Source organism: Perognathus longimembris, chromosome 2, assembly GCF_023159225.1.
Source record: "Perognathus longimembris pacificus isolate PPM17 chromosome 2, ASM2315922v1, whole genome shotgun sequence".
Taxonomy (NCBI): Eukaryota; Metazoa; Chordata; class Mammalia; order Rodentia; family Heteromyidae; genus Perognathus; species Perognathus longimembris.
This window is the reverse complement of record NC_063162.1, coordinates 132,647,748-132,661,714: the sequence shown is the minus strand read 5'-3', so window position 1 is coordinate 132,661,714 and position 13,967 is coordinate 132,647,748. Positions and strand designations below refer to the sequence as shown.

The 13,967-nt window shown below is 38.4% G+C and overlaps 1 pseudogene; it reads right to left on the bottom strand.

Moving 5' to 3' along the window:
- Positions 1 to 10,433: 10,433 nt before the first annotated feature.
- On the bottom strand, positions 10,434 to 11,166 carry LOC125345866 (annotated as a pseudogene).
- Between the last annotated feature and the right edge of the window lie 2,801 nt (positions 11,167 to 13,967).

The window sequence follows — 13,967 nt, the reverse complement described above, 5'->3', positions numbered from 1 at the left end:
ATTCCTCAGCACCACATGTATAGAAAAAGCCAGAAGTGGCACTGTGGCTCAAGTGGCAGAGTGCTAGCCTTGAGCAAAAAGAAGCAAGGGACAGTGCTCAGGCCCTGAGTTCAAGCTCCAGGACTGGCAAAAAAAAGAGTGAGTACTTGTGAATTATTAAGTACTGTACTAAATATTTACATATTTTAATTAGTTTACCCCACATGGAGGCCATGGGGTAGACAATGAACAAGCACAGTGGATGGAGCATCGTGTGACCAGATGCATCTATAATTGAAGAAAACAGTACTGACAAATATTAAACCATTTTATATAACTAGTATGTAGCAATGTGAAGACTCAGATATTTTCAATCATGCTTAAAAATTTTAATGACAATTTTCCTGAGTTACAAGATGCTCACTTGACCTTCATTTAATTTGTTGTGAGGTATAAATATTTTCCAGATGACTTTGCAATTCGTGTTATGCCTACTCTGCTAATTCGGATATTTCTATTGTTGTGGGGTCCACAGATAACAGGCAATGAGACACTCAGATTAGAAAATTTTTTTTAAAAAAATTTTGAGGGCTGGGGATATAGCCTAGTGGCAAGAGTGCCTGCCTCGGATACACGAGGCCCTAGGTTCGATTCCCCAGCACCACATATACAGAAAACGGCCAGAAGCGGCGCTGTGGCTCAAGTGGCAGAGTGCTAGCCTTGAGCGGGAAGAAGCCAGGGACAGTGCTCAGGCCCTGAGTCCAAGGCCCAGGACTGGCCAAAAAAAAAAAAAAAAAAAAAATTTGAGCAAGAAAATACTGGTGTGCCAGGATTGCAGGTCCGGATCTCAAGATGGAGTCCAGGGCAGTCTCAGAAGGCTGCTTATATACCCCAAAAGGACAGGATTTTCCCCTTTGCTTAACTACAGGGGCTCCTTACTTCCCAGAGGTGTCAGTCACAACAACCAAGTCAGGGCCTCTTGATCTTCACTGGAGATCATCTAACAATCAGGTGGCAAAACAGTAGGGAACTGAGGGGGAGGGGGTGTTACAGGTGTGATCTGTACAGAGCAAAAAAAGTTCAAAGCAAGTTGGGTAAATACAATTACATGACTTGGGGGGGCAGCTTCAGAAAAGTTTTACATTGAACAATACAGAACAGTAAAAGAAACGTTTTACATTGAACACTGCAGAACAGTATTAACAACACTTGGTTGTTGAAAGCTAGTATAGCAACAGATTAATTATCTTCATCACTTCACTGTGATGAATTGTGTTGAACTTCACCTTCCCTTCATTTTGTCATTTCTTGATTTCACTTTGTTTAGATGATTTACTTTTCCATACTAAATTATTTATATATAAAGTTAATTTATCTGTAATTTATAATTTCTTGTTATATCTTATTTAATATCATTCCTGATTTTCCAAAAGTTTTACCAATCTAGGATTTTTTTTGGGGGGGGGATATGTAATAAGGCAACTTTCCCAGCTTTTTTTTTTATAATGGTATGACTGTCTTTTGTTAAACAGAAATCCTGAATATTCTGTCTGTAACTGAACTTCTTGTTCTTCTTGTTCTTCCATTGATAGTCTTTCTTATAACCAGCAACATAGCTAATGAGATATATAAAATATTTCTAGCATACATAGGATAAAAACAAAAATTCATGACTATGTAAGATTCTGGAGGATCTGACCAGTACATTAAAATATAAATCAGATCTGAGAGTAGACACGCAGTTAAAGAAAACACAACATTTAACTATCTGTAAAGTTTTTTGGGTTTTTTTGCTCTTAGAAAATTCAAGTCCCAACTGGGAAACTATTAATTCTAATCAAAACAGTAAATTAGCAGAACAAAAATTTAATTAACCCGAGGTGTAATGAACTGTCTTAACTATCCATGAAGCTGGGTAAGATCTTGAGATTAAAATTTATAGTGTTTTTTTTCCTCCTTTTTCCCCCCTCCATTCACAATTTAAATAGGTCCCAGTTCTGCATTTCATTTCCACAGGAGATGGCTGAGCTAGAGGCAAAAATGACCCCCAATACCCCTTTGAATAATGTGTAAGAATAATATGTATGTTGAAAGAACTATGAGTAAAGAATTGTGAGAAAGGTAAGGAGTGTGAAGCATGCTGAAGATTCCTAAAATTAAGATGCTGGAGATCAATAGAAAATTTAGTCTGGCTTCTTTTCTTTCTTATGTGTTCTACATTAGAGGTGAGGATGGGGTCTGATAGTTTGCATTGTTATCCCAGCTCCAGGAGGGTGAGATGGAGCCGGCTGGCAGTTTACAGTGGTACCCCTAGGCTATGATGCACCAGGAGGGCTTTGAGTTACTTCTTTATAGATTCAGTTCTGCCAAGTGTTCACTACTAAAAAGGCCCATAAAATAAGGATTTAAGGCTGTGTAAATTTTCTTGGTAATGAATTCTGTTTAAAACAGTTCTCAAAGTGACTACTTATGTATTCAAGTCCTGTAACTTTGCTGAGAGGAAGAGAGACAAGAGATAGAATGACAAAGTTGGGAGGGGGAAGGGGTAAAAGGGAAGGAGAAAGGAGGGAGGTGGAATGAACTTTTAGACAGAAAACATTCTCTTGGAGTTGGGCTGCTTTTTTGGCCATATTTTGAGTCTTTGTGGTAGGCTGAGTATAAAGGTGACAGAAGAATTAATCTGATGGAGTAAGACAATCTAGCATTTAGACCAGAATTTGCTTATTGCTGATTATGTTTAGCCAGGTTTGCCTTGAGAATCCAGAGCAAAACCCAGAGGAGAAAGATTTGACTAGCCTGAAACTCCTTCAGAGAGGTCAGTTGGAGCTAAGAAAGGCATGGTTGCTGAAGGGATTAGCACCCTTGAAAAGAAACCAAGCATTTCACATTCAAAAAAAAAAAAAGAGAGAAGATGTCTTGAGAACATCTCAAGAATTGATCAGACCCAATGCACCACATGCTTGAGGCTATGAAAGAGCAAAGTCCTTGGAAAGATTTTCCCTTGAGAAAAATACTCTATCTGAAGCACCCAGCTTGCACAGGACCACCTAGGAAATTAAGTTCTCTGGATTTATTTCAGTGTGTTCAGGCACTTGGCCAACTCAGAAGCAAGTGAGGCCATGGTCAGATAGTCTCAGCTTCCCTTTAAGCTAGTGACAGATCAGCTTGATGTCTGAAATTGTGAGGGTGAAGTCTAAACTTTAGTGAAGACCATAGGGCTTCAGAGATACCAGAAATATGCAATATCTACCAAAAAAAAAAAAAAAAAAAAGCAGGCAGCAAGTAGGGCCAGCTAACCAGGAAGTATAGCAAGCCCATAGGAGCAAGGTAGACCATCCTGTCAGAGATACCATCATACAATCACAAGCTTGAGAGGCAGCTCACGTAACTCCAGGAATTAGGGTTTTCCCTGCTTACTTTGATCTTGATTCAGTCTGATCCTTCCCTTTTGGAATGGGTAGGTGTACAATGTTCTTTGAATCATGGGAGTATGTCGTTTATCTATAATTCTACCAAAACAAATAGCTAAGAGGTTGTACTTCATCTTAGGCAGACTTTGAGATTAAACTTTGAGCAATGATGGAACTATGAAGACTTATTACACTATATTATGTGGTGGACATGAGCCTTTTAGGCCCACAGTGAAATTTTATGGTTTAAGTAGTGTTGGGTATCACATTGACTCAGAATGGCCTTGTGATGAGCAATCATAATTACCAACTTAATTGAATTGAGAAGTGCCTAGGATATAAATAAAGCCAACTCTGGATAGAGGGTAGAGGGCATTAACTATGGGAAGAAGACCATCCCACCCTGTGTGGGTGGTACTAAGCTATGCAGGTCTGGATGGAATAAAATGGTAAAGGAGGGTATTCATGAGTGCAGGCGTTCTCTTCCTCTGCTTTGTATCTACCATGATGTGAACTACTCTTCACCACAAAGCAAGATATAATGCTGTAGAAATATTACTAGATAATAATGTGAATCAGAGCATCCACTTAGATGTAAAGACTGCATAAAAGATTTGAGTTTAGCCCCTTTAAGACCATGTACAAGGAACTCCATAAACGGCTCTTAAGTATTTTCTGCATCACCGCTGTTGGCTTGTGTCATATCACGTTTACCTTACCTTGCATGAGAATTCCTGGTTTCTCCAAATACAGCACATAGTGTCATACCGTTCCTGCTTCTTGGCAAACAGTGCTTTTTGCCTGTCATGTCCATTCCACTGATCTCTTGACAAATGCTCATTTGCTTTTCAAGAATTATTTTAGACATCTTCCACTTCTTTCCTGTCATTTTCTGTGGCCAGAGCTCCATGAAAGTAGATTTAATAGCTCTGTATCCTAGGGCACTTGTTTCATTCTACATAGCATACTCCAGTTCCTAAGAATAGCTTTCACTAAATCTTTACCAGCCATACAATGGACAAAGGCCTGATATCTAAAATATACACAGAATTCAAAAAATTAAATTCCTCCAAAACAAATAACCAAAGAACCAACAGCCCTCTCAACAAATGGGCTAAAGACTTAAAAAGAAACTTCTCTGAAGAGGAAATGAGAATGGCCAAGAGTCACATGAAAAAGTGTTCTACGTCACTGGCCATAAAAGAAATGCAAATTAAAACACCATTGAGATTCCACCTCACCCCAGTAAGAACGCAGTGTGGAGGTTCCTAAGAAGGCTAAACATAGAGCTTCCCTATGACCCAGCAGCCCCACTTTTGGGCATCTACCCAAAAGACTACAAGCAAGACCACACTAAAGCCACCAGCACAACTATGTTCATCACAGCACAACTTGTCATTGCCCCTCAGTAGATGAGTGGATCAGGAAAATGTGGTACATATACACAATGGAATTCTATGCCTCCATCAGATGGAATGACACTGCCCCATTCATAAGGAAATGGAAGGACTTGGAAAAATCATATTAAGTGACGTGACCCAGACCCAAAAAACACAAACAATATGGTGTCCCTCATAGGGAATAGCTAGTACATGATTAGGCTAGTCATGGTAGAAGATCAAAACACCCCAATAGCTACACCCATATGATCACATAAGATGATGCCAAATGAAATGAACTCCACGTTATGGAAACAAGAGTTATACCACTGTTGTAATTATTATCAACAGGCATGTGAAACCATACCGTTAGTATTTTTTTTCTTGTCTGTTTGGTTGTTTTGTTTCTCTTGTATTCTCTTCCTGTGGTTGTACCCCCACTACCACTATATCTCATCTGAATACCCTGGCTACTATTTATATGGTTATTAGAACTGGGGAAGAGAAAGGGAATATCAAAATTGAGAGACAAAGGACAAAAAGACAAACCATTCCAAAGCAATACTTACAAAAACTATTTGGTGTAAATCAACTGCACAACTCTTGAGGGGAGAGGGAAAGGGGGAGGGGAAAGGGGGAAATGAGGGAGGAGGTAACAAGTTGAACAAGAAATGTACTCACTGCCTTACTATGAAACCGTAACCCCTCTGTACCACACTTTGACAATAAATAAAAAAGTTTAATAAAAAAATAGCTTTCACTGTATTCTTTTAGGGTAGATCTTCTTTAATGGCCTCTTTCTATGTTCTAATTCCTGGCTCTTTTCACACTGTTCATGCATAATGAGTAGAAGATAAGTATTTAATGGGATAGAGCCATGAAAGGGATAATCGTGGACAGGGTAAGTCACAGAGAAATTGTCAGAGTTAATCCTAGAAAGTAGGGGAAAAAAACTTAATAGTTGGATTGATGGAGTGAGGGGATACACGGGCTCATCAGGAATGATTACTTGACACTATTAGATAATTAAGAAGTAAAGGCAGCTCAAAATCTCTAGGTTGTCTCTTTGCAACTGCAATTGGAAGTTTTATGACTGGCTTTACTAGATTTAGAGTAAAATCAGTGGTTGCCAATTTTCATCTTTAAATATAGTTGTTACATATGAACAACTGTTACTGTTGCATGCCTAGAGATCAGTACTATGGTTGCTACAGGAAAGAGGCTCTGATCTGTGGGTGGAATGGGAAAAGCACACAATATTCAGTCAGGGGCAGATACTTTTGCACTCCTCTGAATCCAGGTACTCACAACTCCTGTGGCTGTCTCCATCTGAAGAGAAACCAAACATTCAATTCAGCATCTTTTGTTTAAATCCTCAGTCCTCGACTCTTTGACTTCCTGTACATGAATGTGCACACACTCATAGTCAACTCCATCCATGTATGAAAGTGGAATGGCAACGTAAGTAGGAGTGAAAAATGGCATTAATAAAACAAAACTATGTCACATCTAGCTAGAGCATTCTGATGGATATCAACATTGCTAAAAGGCCAGGTTTTTTTAGGTAGAAACAGAATTTCCGAGAGAGTATCAGTGATTCTGTGGTGTGGCCTGATACTTCTCAGTGGATTCTGACAGTACCCCCAAAGAAGCTGCCTCATGCAGAAACATACCCCCAAGCCTGAATATTAGAATCCCCATATCCTGCTCCTGTCTAGCCTGCAGACTCAAGTCAGGTAAAGCAGATTACATGTGGGCTCTTAAAATTGCCCATTCTTACACTTAAGATCTACACAGTTTTGTGTGGCCTGGCTGCAATGCCTTCTCATACTTCTCATCCATTTCTCAGATCTGCCCATTTCAAGAATGTGACACCACACAACTCTTAAGGCTTTTGGTTTACTCTTTTTATCATGACATTGTTAAAATACCTGCAAGGCAGTTTCCATTGAAATAAGGAGGTCAGATCTGGCCAGCAGATCATTGGCCACATGGTAAATTGTAGGGTCTGGCTTCTTGTCTCCAAGGGTGTGCCTGAATTCCTAGAGGAAGGGAAGTCCCACCCCCAGGTGATGAGTGCTCTGAATCCCTGGAGACAGGGGTGGGCACATGGCCTATAGGTTTCAGAACCTGTCAGTCAAGTGCCTGGGACTGGGAGCTTACTGTGACCCTGCTCCCTGACCTGACCCTATTTAGTGTCAGACCAGCCCAGGTGCCATTATGTCATGCACACATCTCTGTGTTCTAGTCCTGTATCTCCGTGTTCTAGTCCTGTGTCCTGTGTCCTGTCTTGTCTCCGGTCACCATGGTGTCCCAAGTCAGCTCTCCATCGGAGATGAATTGGTTTGTTGGTATTGTTTTTGTTCTTTCTTTCTGCTCTGGCCTGTTTACTAACACTGTTAAGGGTATTTGTGACTACAGGCCCTTATAACAACTGGCTGCCTGCAGACTGCTAATGCTCTAAGACTTCAAGATTCTATCGTTCAAAATGTGGCTTGTTGGATAATTTACCTTATAACATCATAACACCAAGATCTCCATTGAAATGGAGACATCTGTACACACACACCTCTGTTGGTCCTCCCCACATGCTATACTGTTAATTCCAGTTCTGTTGTAGCTTTCTCACAGAAGTTATATTTGAATGTCTTTGATTCTCTATAGCACTAGAGTTTCAGTTCAGTGGAGCTGAGGAATGTATATTATGTTCACTGTTGTGTTCTCAGAGTCCAAAAGAGTACCCACCACATGTAAGTTGCTCAACACATAAAATAGGTTTAACAAATAAAGCAAATAGGCAACAGAACAGTCATTCTGGTTCTGATAATGGTGGGATGGATTTTTTCTAATCATTTCCTTCCATTCTCCTAGACAGTGCTTACAAATTCAGAAAGAAAACAGTGAAAGCACTGGAACCAGAACTTGACAATTGACACAGAAAAGCTGAATTTCTCCTCACTGTGTCTCTTAGTTTGTGCAGAACAAGGGGCCAAGAACTAGTATTGTCATAGTTTTTTTGTCTCAGTTGGTGGCTGAGAATTTCCCTTGGTAAGTAAAGCATATCAGAACATGGAGAATCGCAGTAAAAGCATACCCTAAATCCTTGGCAAGTATAAAATTAAGAATCCAAGGTATTCAGTGGAAAGTAGTAGTTCGGAAACTTAAAAGGGTTAGTACAGATTTGTACCCGTTGTCCATTTCAAAGGAGATCGACATTTGGAGTATGAATCATAATCATTTAGATGAGTTGGTAATACCTTGGATATCCTGTTGAAATATCATGCATTTAGATTTAGGAGGATCTCACAGGATTTACCTTATGGGATTTGCCAAGATATGAGCAATCTTTAAGTATTCCTGCTTTAACAATATATAAAAGAAGGATTTCACATCTTGAAGGTGACCAGCCAGTAATAGAACAACCCACTAGGGGAAAAAGGAATAGTACTCAGAGAACAAGAACTGAATCCCATATGACCCCAAAGTAAAATCTACCATGCCTAGAATGTAACTACAATATACAGAAAACTATTGCACTGGACCAAGGGGGAAAGCAGCTCAATAGAAATAAGCCAGCACTGAATGATTCAACCCTGGAATTAGAAGATAAATCTTTTAATCCACTATGATCTGTTTAGGAACCAAAATAAAAAGATATTCATTTTAAATAAACATGTAGAGATCTCAGCATAGAAAGGTAGACTATAAAAGAGTACTATGCAAATTCTTGAGCTGGAAATTAAAATATATGAAAAATGTCAAATGATCTTCTTAACAGTCCATTGGCTAAAATAGAAGAAAAGGTGAATCTGTAAAACAGATCAAAAGTTATCTGCCAATTTGAAATACAAAGAAAAGAAATTTTAAAAAGTAAAAGACATTTAAGGATATGCGGATTCGCATCCAATTGTCTAATCAGTTGTATGTGTAATCTTAGCTGAGAGAGAAAGAACATGTATTTTAAAAATATAGTGGCTGAAATTCTTAAACTTGCTGAAGAACGTGAACTTTGGGTTTAACAATCTTAGACGATCTTAGTTTAATTAATACATATAAACTCTGTTAGCTCTGCATCATAATAAGACTGCTGATAACCCGAAATAATAACTTTTGAAAGCAGAGATTTCATGGATTTGGGGGAGGAGGTAACAGGATACTGTGCACAGTGAAGTAGTAATTCAAAGATTGTTCACTTCTCTCCAAACATCATTCAGGACAGTGAAACAAGATCTTCAAAGTGCTGAAAGACAATTGTTTCAACCCAGAATTCTATCTCCAGAAAGAATGCTTTTCTTTTTTTTAAAGGAATATAAAACTATTTATTGACCACTGTTCACCATTATTTACAATAAAGTAAACAATATACAGTTGGGTAAAATTCTGATTACTATAAAGTTGTTTCTCTGGCTTTTGTGGAACCAGTAACCCAATACTGAAAACAATTGAGCCTACATGTAAGGAATGAGTTGGGATAAAGAAAAAGCATGCAGGTCAATAATTATAAAATTCTGTCCATTCATTTAGGCCAGTGGGTCCTAAATAGTCACATCTCTAACCAGCTGATTGTACATTTCCATGAGCTGAGTGTTAGATAGCTCATGACCCAGTATTCTGTAAAGGAATGCTCACTACAGAAAATTTTAGTGAAAGGAAATCAAGATTTGTCTTTCTCATCTGGGTGAGGGAAATTGTTATTAGCTTCATTTTTTTCCTTTCAAGAAGTTTTGCAAAGTGGGCTGGGGATATGGCCTAGTGGCAAGAGTGCTTGCCTTGTATACATGAGGCCCTGGGTTCAATTCCCCAGCACCACATATATAGAAAATGGCCAGAAGTGGCGCTGTGGCTCAAGTGGCAGAGTGCTAGCCTTGAGCAAAAAGAAGCCAGGGACAGTGCTCAGGCCCTGAGTCTAAGCCCCAGGACTAGCCAAAAAAGAAGAAGAAGAAGAAGAAGAAGTTTTGCAAAGCTATTGCATTTGCTTACCTATGGCAGAGGCAGGAGGACCTAAAGTTTGAGGCTAGCTAGCCTGGCTACCTAGGAAGTTCAAGGTGAACCTGAGCTGCCTAGAGACCCTGTCTCAGAAATCAACAAAAAACTAAAACAAGGGCCAGGGATGTAACTAAGTGACATCATTTGGGCTTGGAATATGGCCTAGTGGCAAGAGTGCTTGCCTCATATACATGAAGCCCTAGGTTCGATTCTCTAGCACCACATATATAGAAAATGGCCAGAAGTGGCACTGTGGCTCAAGTGGCAGAGTGCTAGCCTTGAGCAAAAAGAAGCCAGGGACAGTGCTCAGGCCCTGAGTTCTAGGCCCAGGACTGGCAAAAAAATAAAAAAGAGAGAGAGAGAGAGAGAGATACATCATTTACCTACATATGCAAGGCTGTGGGTCTGATGCCCAATACCTCTAAACAAGCAAAATCTCCAAAACAAAAAACTACCTATGTAAGTATTTTTGTTTACACACACACACACAAACACAGAAAAGAAAATTCAGGATGGTCCTTCAACATAGCAGTTAGAGACAAGTTGTTCTGATTAAGTAATGACCCCCCCCAAAATTGCCTAATATTAAAAAAAGTCACAATCTATTTCTGAATGCAGAGGAAATATACCATGGTATTAAACATTCTTTTCTAATAAAGCAACTACAGAAAGCCTTTATTATATTTGTTCAAAGTAACCAGTGCTATTGAGGAAAAAAGAAAAACCTCAACTCCCCCAATACTACTTTCAAAACCAACGTCATACTTGATTTTCATTAGAATGTACTTATTGTTTCACACCATTAATTCAAAAACCAAGACTCGGATTTTATATATATGTATAAATATGTATACAAAGCAATGCAAACAATTATTGAGCTTCATCTTCTGGACAAGAATGCCAAGTTAGTCTCTCTTCATAGAAAGCAATCACAATCTGAGGACACTTCATATTCACCTCTTTTGCCAGCACCAAGTCAGCTTCATCTGAATCTTTCCATTTCATAAGAAACATCAATTCTCCACTGCTGTCTGTGGCACCAATTATTCGTTCAGGATCCAGACCCCTAGCAAACCCCCTTGGTTTGTCAGCAGCATCTCTTTTCTTCTTTGATTTGCTATCAACAGGTTCACTGTCCGATAAAGATTTTCTTTTTGTACCATTCTTTTCTTTACCAGCTTTTTGAGAATTAAGAAATTCAATTCAATTAATTCTGGACAATCTAAATTTTCTTCAGGTTCCCAAGTATTATCAGCATCTGTAAATCCCTTCCACTTTAGGACATATTCTACCTTCCCATTCACTACACGTCGGTCCACAACAAATTCTTCAGGCTCTGCTTCTTCAACTTTTTTACTCTTTCCATTCTGTTTCTTTCCCATTTTTTGCAATGTAGTCTTGTTAGAAGCCATTTTTAATTGTAGACTTGAAGAGCTATTACTCAGATGCTCCGGTCACGATCCTGCAGCAGCAGCGTCTCCGGCCCGCGGGCTTCCAGCTCCAGTCACCAGAAAGAATGTCTTTCTGAAGAGAAAGATAAAACTGAATTTTTAAATAAATAGAGATAATGATTTTCCCTCAGAAGACATGGACTACAAAAAATACTAAAGGATTTTCTTAGAACATCCCAAAAATATGATTTCAAATCTGCAAGAAGGGTTTGAGAGCAGAAAAAAGTAAAAGAATATTAATTTGTTTAAAAACAGCTGCATTTCAATAGATAGGTTTGTATTTTTAAAGTATATAAATTTGAGATACATGAGAACAGCATGTAGTACATAGACTTGTGCAGTTAAACTCTGGTATTTGAGGTCAAGTAAAAAAAAAACTACATGTATCACATATTAATTTACAGATGTATTTGATAATTATATATATAATACTTTAAAAATCCACAAATAACGATAGCTAAAAGTGCTTCCTCTCAAAAAAAAGACTCCAAAAATATTAATAATTAACTAATGGACAAAGAAAGCATTGTACATGTCATTGTAATATAAAATAAAACTTTACTTTGTGGTATTCATAAAAAATACAAGATAAATGCAGCGCGAATGAATGAAAATATCCCTAATAGATTAAAATGTTGGGAGATGGATTCAGGAATTTACAGTTTATAACACATTTTTCACCTTATTGTGATTATTACGCAGGTTGGAAATTATTGATGTGGATGGCCTTACCAACTTTCCTGTGTTTTGAAAGCACATGGTGTCTCAAAAGGCTATTTTCTTCCTCCTGTAGACATCTTATTCAACTGGAACAGCAGCAGGAACTCTGACCTATTAGCTAGGAGAAGCTAGTTATGGACTAATGGTCTGTAAGAACTATGTTATCAAAATGGCCACAGTTAGGAAAGCCTTGGAGAGTTTAATGGCTTGCTGTTCTCTTTTATTTTTACATACCTTTTGTCAAATTTTATCTTCCTTCCATTTGTCTGCCTTTTTATAGGTATTTGATGGAGACAGAATTATTATAATTTGACACTTCTAATTTTATGAGAAAAAGAGACTTCCAGGGGAATATCAATGTTCTTGGTCAACTCTCATTTATGGGCTGAGTGAATCTGGCATTGAGGTCTTAAGCAGAGAAGTCTGTGTCAGAAACTGTATTTACAGCAAGCCAGTGCTGCGTGTAAGATGGAGAATCTGTCAAAACATGCTGCAGAGGCCAATGGGACCTGGGCTACATTGCCAGGAAATCATGGCAGATTTCATACAAACCTGCTTCTTGTGTCTCTAGAAGACACCTGCCATTATATTGGGGCAAAATGTTGACAGAAACTTTTCATCAACAACAAAAATACACCGAAATCAGGAAAGTGGGTGGTCTGAAAGTGAAAACGGTGGCTTATCTCAGGTTTTGACTTTAAAAGACCCACCCCAAAAATGTGTTTGGGGGCTATTAAGTTATTTGTCTTTTCTTACTCTGATTTGTTGAGCTTCTTTAATTCAAATAATGATATGCTTTTCTAGCCATCACCTTTTCAGCAGTTGAGTGTTCTTCCTATGGAACCTTGAATGATTGTACATTTCCAGTCTTTCTTTCTTTCTTTGTTTCTTTTGTTTTGTTTATGTGGTACTGGTCACTCTTGTTACTTACTCACATCCTTTAGACTTTCTGTTGCTATTTTATTTATTTACTTATTTATTTATTTATTTATTTATTTTTGCCAGTCCTGTGGCTTGGACTTTGGGCCTGCACACTGTCCCTGACTTCTTTTTGCTCAAGGCTAGCACTCTACCACTTGAGCCACAGAGCCATTTCTGGCCTTTTCTGTTTATGTGGTGCTGAGGAATTGAACCCAGGGCTTTGTGCATACTAGGGAAGCACTCTATGGCTAAGACACATTCCCAACCTCTGTTGCTATTTTTAAACTAACCTTGGGACGATTTATACTGAAAAAAATTTTTTTCACTCAAACTTTCTTCAGAGAGCCAAACTGGTGGCAATTTGAAGTAAGGACTCATGTGAAAGCTTTCTAATATTGTACATCTCCAGAAGAGACATCAGTTTTTAGACATAAAATTGCTTTGATCTCATCTTCTAAAGAGAGAATTTATTTCTCATTTTCCTTTACTCTCAGGGTGTTACAATGTAAGGTCCATGTTATACTCAAGCATTAGCTAGCTTTAATTGTTGGGTCTTTCCTCCCAAGTTCTCTCATAGAATTATCTGAAACCACTGTTATCCAAGTGAATTTTATCATAGAACTTCCACTGTTGTTTTTCACTTCAGCATTAGACACTATAGTCACCCCATATGGTTGAATAAAACATCTTCCTACTATAGTTTGAATAGTGAGTACCATTCAAAGTTCCAGGTACTAAAGGCATGGTCCCTGCAGTGTGCTATTAGAGTGATTTAAATCCTTGGCTATGTGTCTCTGAATGGGACTACAAGATCACAGCCTTTTTCCTCTTGCTGTCTGGTTCATGCTGTAAACAATTTTGATCCATCATACATTCCTGCTATGATATGCTACCTTTGCCAGGGACCCACATAATGGGGATGCTGATCTTGGATTGGAACCTGCAGACCCATGAAGGAAAATGAACTTTTTCTCTTCATAAGTAAATTGTGTGTTTGTTATGGTGGCAAAACATAGCCCTGGTTAGGATGCTTTATTTTATTACAAAGAAAAAGCTGCATACATCAAAATTATGACAGGAAATAATAAATTTGATTGTTGTCTATGAAATCAATGTTCCTT